Source organism: Saccostrea cucullata, unplaced genomic scaffold (assembly GCF_032062105.1).
Source record: "Saccostrea cucullata isolate Sc308-1 unplaced genomic scaffold, CSIRO_AGI_Scuc_v1 ctg14787, whole genome shotgun sequence".
In the NCBI taxonomy this organism is placed as follows: Eukaryota; Metazoa; Mollusca; class Bivalvia; order Ostreida; family Ostreidae; genus Saccostrea; species Saccostrea cuccullata.
Genome location: NW_026925331.1, coordinates 17 through 13823, shown reverse-complemented (window position 1 = coordinate 13823; position 13807 = coordinate 17). Strand labels below are relative to the sequence as shown.

Genomic DNA, 13807 nt, shown 5'->3' with positions numbered 1-13807 from the left:
TTTACTACTTGATTTTTCTCCTTTTAGCTTGCCCCTTCCCCTCCCTGATTTATGCCAAAAGACTATGATAAGAGTCCTCAAAATCGGTTCTAGACTAATGTAATAAATGCAGTGTCAGGATCCTTGAGATGGGCAATATTTTAGTTTTATATCAAGACATCAACTCTTTTTATTCTAACTGCATCATAATTATAAATTTCAATGATATGGTATGTATCATAAAAATTTCTTTCAATTCTAAAAACATGCATGATATGAAAAATTATTGTGGTTAAATTTTCAGAACATTATTTCTGCGAAGATTTTTAGCTAAAATTACTATTAAGTAAAAAAATCAAGATAACAGATTGGTCGTTTTTGCTACTCATAATACAAATGCATCATATTATTTTTTTTTTAAGTGGGGGGAGGGTGCATACTTTACATCAATGCATATTCTACTTGTCAAAATAGGAAAATAAGAAATTAACATAACTTTTATGGATTCCTTTTTTTAAAAATCTGAAATTCTTTCTACACTGAACAAATATTAAATTTAAACCATGCATGATGAAGTTTTATTTAGGTTCCATTCCAATAATGCCAGACCTCCCTATGCTTATGCCAAGTTTTTATTTGTTAGTCACACTGTTGCCCCTTCTAAAAAGGAAATTTAAGAATTTGTAATATTTTCAGTTTCTACACTTTTATTCTTTTGTCATGTAAAATGATATTATTAAATTTGATCAAAATGTCATAGTTTCTTTCAAGAGAGAGAGAGAGAGAGAGAGAGAGAGAGAGGGAGAGATTATATGAATCCATCTTGCATAAAATTAAAGTCTTAACAAATAAAGTCAAACGATTCTTATAATCACAAATATTGATCTCAGCATTCTTACAAAACACATCCAGTTGTACGAAGTCAAGCATTTCATGGCTGGCTAGATTTATTTGTCAATCATCAAATATTAGATCCGTGAAATGCCTTGCCAACCAGTTGAGATTTAAAGAACCGCCCAACCACTTAATAATATATTGCTCAGTACATAATGTACCTTTACATATGCCCATAGAATTAAGTGTCAAACAGCACTTCAGCCCGTCATTGTGGCTTGGAAATGGCATGTGAGAAAGGGTAAATATTTTTTCTTTCCAATTTCTTTTTTTAAATTCTTAATTCATTTAAATATGACTGCATGTTCAGTGAAAGTAAAATACTTGGTCTTAATGTTTTTTTCATGCTTTTAAATTCTTTCTCAAATTATCTGCATTTGAAGATCGATTTATCATGATCTTATTTTTACATTTTCAATTTCATGACATTACTGAATATTTTCATGAAAGCAAAAAAAAAAAAATTTCTTTATAGAATTCTAGAGGTACTTAAATTCAATCTCCTATTATATAGAAATTATATTTTAAAAGACAAATGCATGTATGTAATTATAACAATGTGAAATTCATCAAAGTGTGCAAAAACATTCAAAACTAATATGAAGTATTAAGATATTAAATTTTTTTTTTGAATTGTCCATGTATTTACCAAAGAAAAAAATATTTTGCATATTTACAAAGGACAAAATTTCACAAATAAAAGATAAGGGGGGGGGGGGCTTCAGTGTGCATGTTTTTTTTCCTGTTTATTTTCATAACCAGTAAATAATACATGATACTGAATTGGTTTGAATGCAGAGTAATCAGTATTCATATTAATAAAAAGTTGTTTTTTTTCCAGTCCTTAAATTTTCTCAATGTATTATTTTTTTTATACTCATATTAAATAAATTTTAGGATAATATAAGTACATGTATATTGTTAAGAAAAGTGCTTAAAATCACAGAAATAAAATAAAAAGCAAACCCTAAAAATAATTTCTAATTTAAAGAAAAATCAACATGCAGTGTGCTGTGTCCAACATTAGGAAGGTAACCAGAGTTATCCTTCCTGGTATTCACTGTGCATTCCTTTCATCATTCAGTTTGTGTTGATGTTTAAATATTGTTGAAATGAAAAATGGGCAGTGATTTTTTAAAAAAAATAAAATATAGGTTTCTATGCCAAACAAATAAAAAAAAAACATGTAACTGTCCATCTTACTTTTTTTTTTGCCTTCAATGGCCATCATCACATTGGTCATCCTCTTACAACCTGTTCAACCATGGGCATGGCTCTGAAAATCATGCACTCTCCTTGTTTTTCATCTTATTACATTTATTTACTAACCTAACATGGTCATCACCAAATGACTGCTATGAGCTTTTATTTGTAAAGGTAAATGTACCTAGGTCCTTCTTACACTTAACTGAACTTTTCTTCTCCAAGTTTAAAACATGTTTAACAAGTTAACAATAAATACGTCAAGCAAGCTTACAGAGTGCAACAGAAATTAAAACAAATTGCATTTTGGGAAACCTTTGAAATGTTTATTAAAACGTGCAATATGATACCAAAAACATGCAAAATTTGGTCTCGCCATTCGGGCAACCTTGGTATGATCACAGGTCGCCCGAATGAATTTCAGGTCGTCCAAATAAAATATCAATTGAAACAAAACTTAATGTGAAAATTGTTTAAAATTTGTTATGATAATTAATAGAAGTTGTGGGTTTGTATTAAAAAATGTAAACCATACATTTTTGGAATGTAAAGATGTCTTCTAGTATTTTATCAAACAAAAATATAAGCAGAATCAGACATGCTAGAATGCTTAAGTTTGTAGCTTAAAATATTTATTTTCACTTGCCATGAAGGCCTAAATAAATAGGGTCAAATAACCCTGGACTGAATTAATCAGGTGTTATATTACAGTGGACACCCAACATGGCTGTCTAGCAGCAGAAAACGATCATTATGATCAGAAAGTTGTAGGGGAAATGCAAGATGTTACAATGAAGATTATTACTATTTATATTTAAGGTGATCGTTGACTAAGTTGACATATTTTATATCTCAAATAAAACTTTATTAAAGACTTTCAGTAAAAATTGCATCAGCTGATTGATCGAACGCAGGTTTGGCAGGAAAAAAAAATCTACTCGGCTGCAATTTGAACATGTTGAATGGGTTGGTTTTGTCACAGGAAAATATGTTTTGAAGGTCTTATGAAGTTTAGTTTAAAATATTAAACATCATTATTAGGCCTAAATATTCCCAACTTGTCCCAGGTCGTCATTTGGGCGAGCCAAACTGAAAATCAGGTCGTCCGAAGTCATTTCAGGGTGGAAATGACGAGGTGATGAGCGTGAATGTCGAACCCTGTGATACACTTATTGATAAATATTTATTATTTTTGAAATATTAAGCCCAATATTATACCATGTACAGGATTATGTTAAATTGTTGATTACATCATTAATATGCCCAGTCCCTTGGACCTTTTTAGTCTCACATGAAAATTAGGCTACTGAGTCCAGCACATTGGAATGTTAGACCTCTTGTGTATTTTACATTAGGGTGAGCGTAGTGAACAGTGAGAACTCTGTAAACTAAATAATAGCGAGCACAGCGAGCGTCGCGAAGCGAGCTCAATAGACTATTGTGTAAGAACAGAGGAAATTCGGAGTTGTACATACGTCAAGCAAATTTTGTTGTGAAACATTCCCAGAATTCCTTTACTACCCAATGTCTTTTGCACAAAAAAATAAATAAATAATAACGTAAAGCATAAAAGGCTTTCAGTTTGTAGAAATATTTCAAAGAAACAACAATAAATAACTCTGAAATGTTTTTCGACCAAAAGTGCACTAGATCTATAGTTTCAGCCAGATGCTCGGCTGTCTCCGTAAGCTCCGACGAGCTCCGTGACGTCATTTGACGTCACAGCTAGTCGAGATGTCTTGTGCGGCTTGATGTTTGAAGTAGCTTTTCAAGTTTTCAAGTGTTTTTGATGGTCTCAACTGCACTCACCCAAACGGTCACACCGTAAAACATATTTTGTATATATGTAAGAACAGAGGATTTTTTTCATGAACTCTCAGGCTGTGTACATAATGTACAAATTTCCTGGAATTCCTTCATTACCAAGATTCCTGGTAGACCTAATTGCAAATATACAACATACTCTCAGTTTCATAAAGATTTGATTACTGCAAGGAACTTAAAAGAAACTAGCAAAAAATTAAAATAATTGCACCTACTTTGTGTGAAATAATATGGCACTTCGGCTATTTAGACTCTGTTACAGACATGAAACTTACATATATACCATGTCATGTGGGGACAAATGTGCACATTGGATTTTTGTGAGTATCACATTGAAGTTGAGAATGTGTCTCATCCATTTTAAGTTTAAAAGGTTGAATCTAAGATGCAAGTGTTTACAAATTAGTTGCGCTCGCCCAAACGGTCACAACAGAAATCATATTAGATTCTTAGGATTGAATTTAAAATAACGTTTTATTGTTGGAATGCAGAGGGTTTCCCCTTTTCCTTTACACATTTCACAATGTCAGACTAAAATTACTTCAGTCCTAAAAAGATAGGGTCTACAAGTACAAGAAATGCATGCTTTGAACAGTATTCCCAGATCAAACGTAGGCTGTACGTTTTGAAACAGATCTCATGCACAAAATACATATATTATTTTATCACTTTGAAATAAGGGTAGACCACAGAGCAATAAAAAAAGATTCATTTTAGGTGTGAGATGTTTCAAATTGCAATGTTTACAATATGAAGTGCATCAGAAAAAGTGAAGTGAAATTTTAAGCATCATTGACACTAACCGCCTGATTTCGGGCGATCTCTCTTGGATTTCGATACAGCTGGATTTTTGCTCATGACTGATGTTTACTTGATTTGACAAATACTTTCTTCTTGAGTGTTGTGTGCTCTGTGAAACTTGGTCGGTGCCCGATCAATTTCTGTCCGCCATATTGTTTCTTGGCAACAACTAATCTTTGATTTTGTTGCAGATCGAGCCCGACGTGAAATACGACAACGAACATAAAGTCTTACCCGACCCGTCTGAGCTGCCAGATTTGTGGGAATGACCCCCACATGAACTGGGAACCCGGGACCCGTGATGATTTCCAGACTCCTCCATATTATATTCCTCAGATAAAGCTGATGATTGTTTATATTTACATGTTTAATGATTAAAGTAATAAACACATTCTCAAGACCACTTTTGGATTTATTATTCAACGTTTTAAAAAAGTGATTTTTTTTTCATGATATTTAAAAGAATTTGTGAACAAACTTTTGTAGTAGATTCGCCGAAATCAGTTTTCCTATATTGCATTTGCCACATTTTTTTTTCAGTGTCAAAACAAGGGTTTTGAGTATAGAACTTTAGTAAATCAAACCGTGGCTGAAAAAGGGATTTTACAGCGAAGTTGAGAGGGGTAAAATTAATCTTTAGTACGTACAGAATTATAATCCTTCATCTCTGATTTGCTTTTTTTTTTTTTTTAAACATCTAAGTGAAGAAAATACTTTAAATCTGCAATTGCCAAAAAAAAATTAAAAAAATAATAAAAATAAAAACTACACTATCATAAATAGATATATGAAATAAAAATTGAAAATAATAAAATAAATTAAATATAATAATTGATTCATCAATACTCACTACTGAGAACTGCGCCCATTTTCACTCGGGCAATGGCGGACATCCCCCTGTTACTTTTTCCTGACATTTTTATCTACAGCGCAAAAAATGAGGTATATGGAGTCAGAAATTAAGCTCGACTTTTATGTGCTTGCATTTTTAAATGTCATTAAACAAAAAAAAAAAAAAAATAACAAAACTGAGAAAATAGGGACCGATGAATAAAAAAAAATTCCTTGGTTTCCCTGCTTACGTTATAGGTTGTTTATTTACAACTATAGTTAATAGAAATGCAAAACGCAAAACATATCAATATATTTACTATATATCCTAATGCATAGGCGTCGGAACCGGGGGAAAATCCATTTTTTGTTGTTGCAAAAATAAACATTACAGGCATTGAAAATTGGGATTTACCCTTTTTTGTTGTTTTAGCCTTAGCCCCCCCCCCCCAAACTTTCGATTACCCCCCCCCCCCCAAACACTTTCAATTTGCTTCTGACGCCCATGTAATGTACATACATGTATATAAAACACACACAAAACGAAATTGAATTTATTTTTAAAATCTTTCAGATCTGCATGATTCAGTTTTGTCTTTACAAGATATATGAAAACGTATTTGTATATGTATGACTAGCTGCAGATCTGTAGCTATCCGAAAAAATATATATTGATAGACCGGATATCCGGTCTATCAATAAGACCGGATATCCGGTCTATCAATATATATTTTTTCGGATAGCTACAGATCTGCAGCTAAGCTAATTCATGTCATTAAAAAAATGAAAAAAGCTTTAGAGAATTATTTTACAGCGGGTACCAGTAATAAATTTCAAATTTTACACGTTTTCCAATTCTTTAATTTCGTGTTTATAGCTTTATGAATTTGTAGATCTTTATAAAACAAACATCGATTATATTTAGATATTGAAAAGGTCAATATGACTTTTGGTCATAAATCCTACTAACTATGTTATTTTAAAAGAGAGAATTAAACATAAATTCAGACATGATTTTTGCTTATGATTTAACAAAAAGTAATTAATAAAACGGATAGATAGAAATGAGAATCTTAAGAAAGTGAAAAAATAAAGCATAACCCGTATATAATAAAAACAATGAAGTACTTGCCTCTTCAACGCAGATGGGCCGTTCATAAAATACCGTTCCTTCTGGAATTTAACATTAATGGTCATTAAACGACCAGATGTTTAGATTAAACACTGAAGTATTTGTCTTACACCAGGCCGTTTATTGACAATCAAATCGATGGCCCCCACTTTTCTTTCAACATGTATGTAAAACACCCTAAGTGCATTTACTGGGGTTTTAAATACAGCTCCTTGAATATTAATGATTATTTTTGTGGCGGATCCAAAGGTTTTGTCTTTCAAACTGTTCAAAGTCACGCAGTAGGAAGATTGTGTTTTGTAAATAATTTATTTTGTTGAAAATTTGGGGCCTTTTGAATCAGGAAACTATGAAGGCTAATGGTACTTTGCGGAACGAAACGGAACGGAACGGAACCAGTTGTGGGGCACCCTAGGGGGGGGGGGGATAAATATGAATATATTATATATAATGAAAATGAATATAATAAGTTACTTTATTACAAATTATTCTGCCATTTTATATCCTAGGAAACCAACCAAAGAAAGTGTCAAGTGTCTGAAGTAAAGGACCATAAAATAAAATGTCTATAAGTTATGAATTATTCTGCCGTTAAGTTTTTGATCTGCTGTGTCATGTGTAGTAACTATGTGAACTGTTTTGAATGAGAGACGTATACCTATCAATGATTTAAAAAAAAATATTAATGCTTTTCCTTCAAAGTTTACTGACAATAGATTATTATGAAAAGAATGTCGTTCATGTGCAGTCTAAAGGTAAAGAGAGTTGTCGCGCTTTGCCAGTATGGTCATTCTCTGGTTCCGTTTCGTTCCGCTAAATACCAATATCCGTGTGGGTATTAGTATTTAGCGAAACGGAACGAAACACAGTTAAGTTGGAATAAGATGATACACATACAAGCATTTTATGTATTTCATTTCATCTCATCTTTTTTATAATCAAAATTTCAGGGGGAAAGAAATATAAGAGACAAGGATGTTTGAAGAGGAAAGTATATCATCCATCATATATCCAGCATAATAAAGCATATCTTTTTTTTTTAACCTTTCAAGCTTCTTCAAAAGTCTTGTCTTTATACAATCGCAGGCCTTGATGTTGATAGGAAAACGTAAATATCATCTCTCTGTCTTCAACTAAATCGATATGCAAAATAAGTTTAACTTTATTATTATGTAAAGGTAGATCTTAAAACGCGTGATTTGCAATTTGCTGTATGCTAACAAATATGTTTACTACCTGAACCTTGATCGATATCTTAAATATTCAGTTCTGCGCTAATAAGAAAAGAAACACACACAACAGGTTCCGTTCCGTTTCGCAAAATACCATTATCCACTACAATATTAGTACTTTGCGAAACGGAACGGAACTATTATATCAAAGGTTTTAAAACTCTGTTAATGAACGACGTGAGATAAGTTTTGTGTCCTGTAAGGAATTGAAATGAAAATCATGCTCAGCATTGAAATTATTTTGACGACAGTCCTAAAAATTCTTCTTTTTTTTTTTTTTTATAAAATACAATTAAACAAAAAGTTTTGTTAACTTTTCATTTTCTGTAAGTTAAATACCATTTATATTTGAAAAGTAGAGGCAAGAAAAAGTGTTTCAAAATGATCAAATGTTGTTCCGTTCCGTTCCGCAAATTACCAATATCCACACGGATATCGGTACTTTGCGGAACGAAACGGAACCACATCTTTTTATTTGAAGAGAAAAAAACAAGAACCAACCAAAAACAACCTAAATCTGCCGTAGTATTCATCAACCAATTTTTTAGCTTTCATGAATCCTGGGTAAATCAGAATACTGTAGAAGTACTTTTTTCCGCGTGGTATTAATTTACGCTATGTACACGGTCACAAATTTTCCGCGGAAATTTGTCCAAGCGTACTTAATATAAATGTAAGGCATGTAGTGACAATCTAGAAAATCCGCGTAATTTTCTACCCGCGGATTAAACAGAAATTGAGATTCCGCGGAATTATGACCCCGTGGAAAAAAGTATGTCTACAGTATTCCAAAATTAGTTTAACTGAGAGAACAAGTCATTTTTAATTAAAGGAAAATATATGACATTGACGTAACAACTTATTTCTTCATATATTTATTCCATTGTGTTTTAGTTTTGCTGAGATTTGTTTAGTTCCGCTGAATACTACTAATTATTTCTGTAGTGACTTTGTGAACTGTTTTGAATGAGAGACGTACACCTATCACTGATATAAAATATTATTAATGCTTTGCCTTCAAAGTTTACTGTCAATAGATTATTATGAAAAAAATGTCGTTCATGTGCAGTCTAAAGGAAAAGAGAGTTGTCGCGCTTTGCCAGTATGGTCATCTCTGGTTCCGTTTCGTTCCGCTAAATACCATTATCCGTGTGGGTATTAGTATTTAGCGAAACGGAACGAAACACAGTTAAGTTGGAATAGGATGATAAACATACAAGCATTTTGTTGTTATTCATTTCATCCCATCCTTTCAATCATCATAAATTCAGGGGAAAGAAATATATGAGACAAGGATGTTTGAAGAGGAAATAATTCATCCATCATATATCCAGCATAATAAAGCATATTTTTTTTAACCTTTCAAGCTTCTTCAAAAGTCTAGTCTTTATATCAGTTATATGTACAAATACAATCGCAGGCCTTGTTGTAAATACAATCTCTCTGTCTTCAATTAAATCGATATGCAAAATAAGTTTATCATTATTATGTAAAGGTAGATCTTAAAACGCGTGATTTGCAATTTGCTGTATGCTAACAAATATGTTTACTACCTGAATCTTGATCGATATCTTAAATATTCAGTTCTGCGCTAATAAGAAAAGAAACACACACAACAGGTTCCGTTCCGTTTCGCAAAATACCATTATCCACTACAATATTAGTACTTTGCGAAACGGAACGGAACTATTATATCAAAGGTTTTGTGACGGGGTTCCTCAATAATGGTTAATAATGACGATTGTTTTTATTTACATCATTTATTTACATATCTACAACACAAGATATATCTATAAGAAATCACAATGTTCACAATAAAAAGACACGTCCACACTCATTGACTTTCAGACTTGTACTCCTCTCTCTCACACATGTTCCCAGGGCCCACTTTCTCACACAAATCAATCTAATGCTCACTTTCATCTCTCAGAACTCTATCACGCACAATAAACATCGATAACAGAAATGACAAATAAACAAATTATAATTCTCCCTCTCTTTCTCCCTAACAAGCTAAAATCACACTCTTGGGATACAGGGCTACAACGCCTGCGCCGCACACCTGTAACCTATCAGAACTTCTAACTCTCTCATTTACAATTAATTAACTTGGTTGATTGCTCTGTGACAGTTTTAAAACTCTGTTAATGAACGACGTGAGATAAGTTTTGTGTCCTGTAAGGAATTGAAATGAAAATCATGCTCAGCATTAAAATTATTTTGACGACAGTCCTAAAAATTCTTTTTTTTTTAAATACAATCAAACAAAAAGTTTTGTTAACTTTTCATTTTCTGTAAGTTAAACACCATTTATATTTGAAAAGAAGAGGAAATAAACACTGTTTCAAAATGACCAAATCTTGTTCCGTTCCGTTCCGCAAATTACCAATATCCACACGGATATCGGTACTTTGCGGAACGAAACGGAACCACATCTTAGATTATCGCAATTTTCCTTTCCGACATCTTAGGGAAATCCAAGCTTGCCGGAATGAACTATTTGATTGAATCACGCACAGACATGGAATACTTTTAAATATTCCCCTCTTTCCAATATAATTTTCTTTTCAATTGGAGACAAAGTATTTTTCTATTCATGTGTTCTAATACGCATTATATGTTATCGAAAATGCAACCATTCCATCTTTCTGAAGCGGAGAGTATCATGCAGTTAGAAACACAAATCTGATGTGTTTTTATTCCAATTCATAATTTTTGTTTGGATTTAATATGTATTTAACTACCAGGAATGTACTATATATAATTTTTATAAGTTTCAATTTTTCAAATAAAATGTCTGCATTCCATTAAAATGGTGAAATGTAAAGGGTTATCGCATTAAAGACAGAACAAGAAAACAACCGTGTGAAACCGATAAATCTACTGTCTTGAAGTCTTCATGTCTGCAAGAAATTACAGAATTCTGGTATATAACGGAGAATTCTGCGATAAGCACGCATTTTTCTAGCATATGAACCAACAAAAAATTTTAATGGTCACAGTTGACAGCTTCAGTGTGATAATAATGCCCTAGAACCTATTATATTATACTTTTATTTTAGATAAGCCCGTACTGTCAAGCAATTACTGTTAAAACAAAGTACAAAAATCTTTTACGTTTGATTTATCCCTCCCTCCCTTTCTCTCTCTCTCTCATTCAATGTTGAGAATTATTACTGATGTTAGAAAAAAAATAAGGTATGAAAATTCTGCATTGTCGACAAAATGTGCGACAAAAAGTACTAATGCGTTTAAATGTATTAATTATTCCATCATCAGAAGCAGTTCTTGTGGGCGGAACAAACTGCTCAATTTCAAGGTTTAGGTACTAATTCCAAACTCGTCAGAAAGTTTTTGTAACACTGACATTGTTCAGATATCCAAATTCAATTAATAATCATATCCAATGAAAAAACACTTCTGCTCGATCTGGGAATAAACGCGCAACTGATCTGGGAGTAGGCTTGCATATCTCACGTGATACCCACGTGACTTTGTGGTGAAGGAGAATAAGCTATTGACAATAAACTTTGAAAGAAAAGCAATAACTTTTTACATCAGTGATATGTGTACGTCTCTCATTCAATACAGTTCACATAGTCACTACAGAAATTAGTACTAGTATTCATGATCAGCGGAACTAAACGAACCTCAGCAAAATTGTAACAATGAAATAAATATATCAAGAAATAAGTTGTTACGTGAATGTCATATATCTCTTTAATCAAAAATGACTTGTTCTATCAGGTAAAATAATTTTGAAATATTCCTATGAATACTACGGCAGATTTATGTTGTTTTTGGTTGGTTCTTGTTTTTTTTTCTCTTCAAATGAGAAGATGTGGTTCCGTTTCGTTCCGCAAAGTACCTATACCCGTGTGGATATTGGTAATTTGCGGAACGGAACGGAACAAGATTTGATCATTTTGAAATACTTTTCTTTCCTCTTCTTTTCTAATATAAATAGTGTTTAATATGCTTACAGAAATGAAAAGTTAAAAAAAAACCTTTTCTTTGACTGTATGTAAAGAAAACAAGAATTTTTCGGACTGTCGCCGGTCAAATTAATTTTCTTGCTGAGCGTGATTTTTAAATTCAAATCCTTACAGGGCAAAAAAAAATCGCATGTCGTTCATTAACAGAGTTTTAAAACCCTTGATATTGTAGTTCCGTTCCGTTTCGTTTCGCAAAGTACTAATATTGTAGTGGATAATGGTATTTTGCGAAACGGAACGGAACCTGTTGTGTGTGTTTCTTTTCTTATTAGCGCAGAACTGAATATTTAAGATATCGATCAAGGTTCAGGTAGTAAACATATTTGTTAGCATACAGCAAATTGCAAATCACGCGTTTTAAGATCTATGTTAAACTTATTTTGCATATCAATTTAATTGAAGATACTAGTAGATGGTATTTACGTTTTCCTATCAACATCAAGGCCTGCGATTGTATTTGTATACATAACTGATATAAAGACAAAACTTTTGAAGAAGTTTGAAAGGTAAAAAATATGCTTTATTATGCTGGATATATGATGGATGAATTTCTTCTGCAAAAATCCTTTTATTATGCTGGATATATGATGGATGAATTACATTCTTCCTATTTTATTTTTTCCCCTAAATTTAATTTTTAATAAATAAAAAGATGATATGAAATGAATAACAACAAAATGCTTGTATGTGTATCATCTTTTTCCAACTTAACTGTGTTTCGTTCCGTTTCGCTAAATACTAATACCCACACGGATATTGGTATTTAGCGGAACGAAACGGAACCAGAGATGACCATACTGGCAAAGCGCGACAACTCTCTTTACGTTTAGACGGCACATAAAGGATATTCTTTTGATAATAAGCTATTGACAGAAAGCTTTGAAGGAAAAGCATTAATAATTTTTTACATTAATGATAGGTGTACGTCTCTCATTCAAAACAGTTCACATAGTCACTACACTTGACACAGCAGATCAAAAACTCAACGACAAAATAATTCATCACTTATAGACATTTTATTTCATGGTCCTCTACTTCAGACACTTGACACTTCTTTTTGGTTGGTTTCCCAAGATATAAAATGGCAGAATAATTTGTAATAAAGTAACTTATTATATTAGCTTTTATAATATATTTTTTATCATATATAATATATTCATATCCCCCCTAGGGTGCCCCACAACTGGTTCCGTTCCGTTCCGTTTCGTTCCGCAAAGTACCATTAGCCACTATGAAGTCGTAATTACAGGATTTATCAAAAGAAAAGTCGTCTCTAATCATACAGGGTTTGTCAAAAGAAGAGGCAGCACCAATTAAACAATATTGAACATTTATATTGATTGACATACTAGGTTTGTTGACCTTTCTAAGGTTTAAATAGAGAACAGAATCTAATTCAAACAAACGTTTGCTTGTATGTACAGTTTATGACTGTTGACATTTAGCTGCTAAGCCTCCCAGTCAACAATATTTGATTATTGGAAATGACATTCGTGGCGAGACATCTATCTTCTTGGACAAAAGGTGCAAATATGGGTTGCACAATGTTAATTAAAATTAAATCAAATGTATATAGTTTGTCTGAGAGAGAGAGAGAGAGAGAGAGAGAGAGAGAGAGAGAGAGAGAGAGAGAGAGAGAGAGAGAGAGAGAGAGAGAGAGAGAGAGAGAGAGAGAGAGAGAGAGAGAGAGAGAGAGAGAGAGAGAGAGAGAGAGAGAGAGAGAGAGAGAGAGAGAGAGAATCTGTGTGTATAAAAGTAAAACAAAAATGGTTAAGCGACATGAAGTTTAAAATGTTCTCAAAATTTCATAAATGTCCTGTAATAGGATGATATAATAGGGAACGGAAAAAGCGAATTTTAATCGTAAAGTATAAAATTCACAATTCTTAATATTTTAGTAATTCAAATTTTTGTTT

The 13807-nt window shown here is 32.4% G+C and overlaps 1 long non-coding RNA gene across 1 annotated transcript; it reads left to right on the top strand.

Moving 5' to 3' along the window:
• The first annotated feature begins 898 nt into the window (after positions 1 to 898).
• LOC134268620 (uncharacterized) lies at positions 899 to 5104 on the top strand. Its single transcript, XR_009992405.1, has 2 exons — positions 899 to 1114; positions 4893 to 5104. It is a non-coding gene; the product is annotated as an uncharacterized LOC134268620 (long non-coding RNA).
• Positions 5105 to 13807: the final 8703 nt, after the last annotated feature.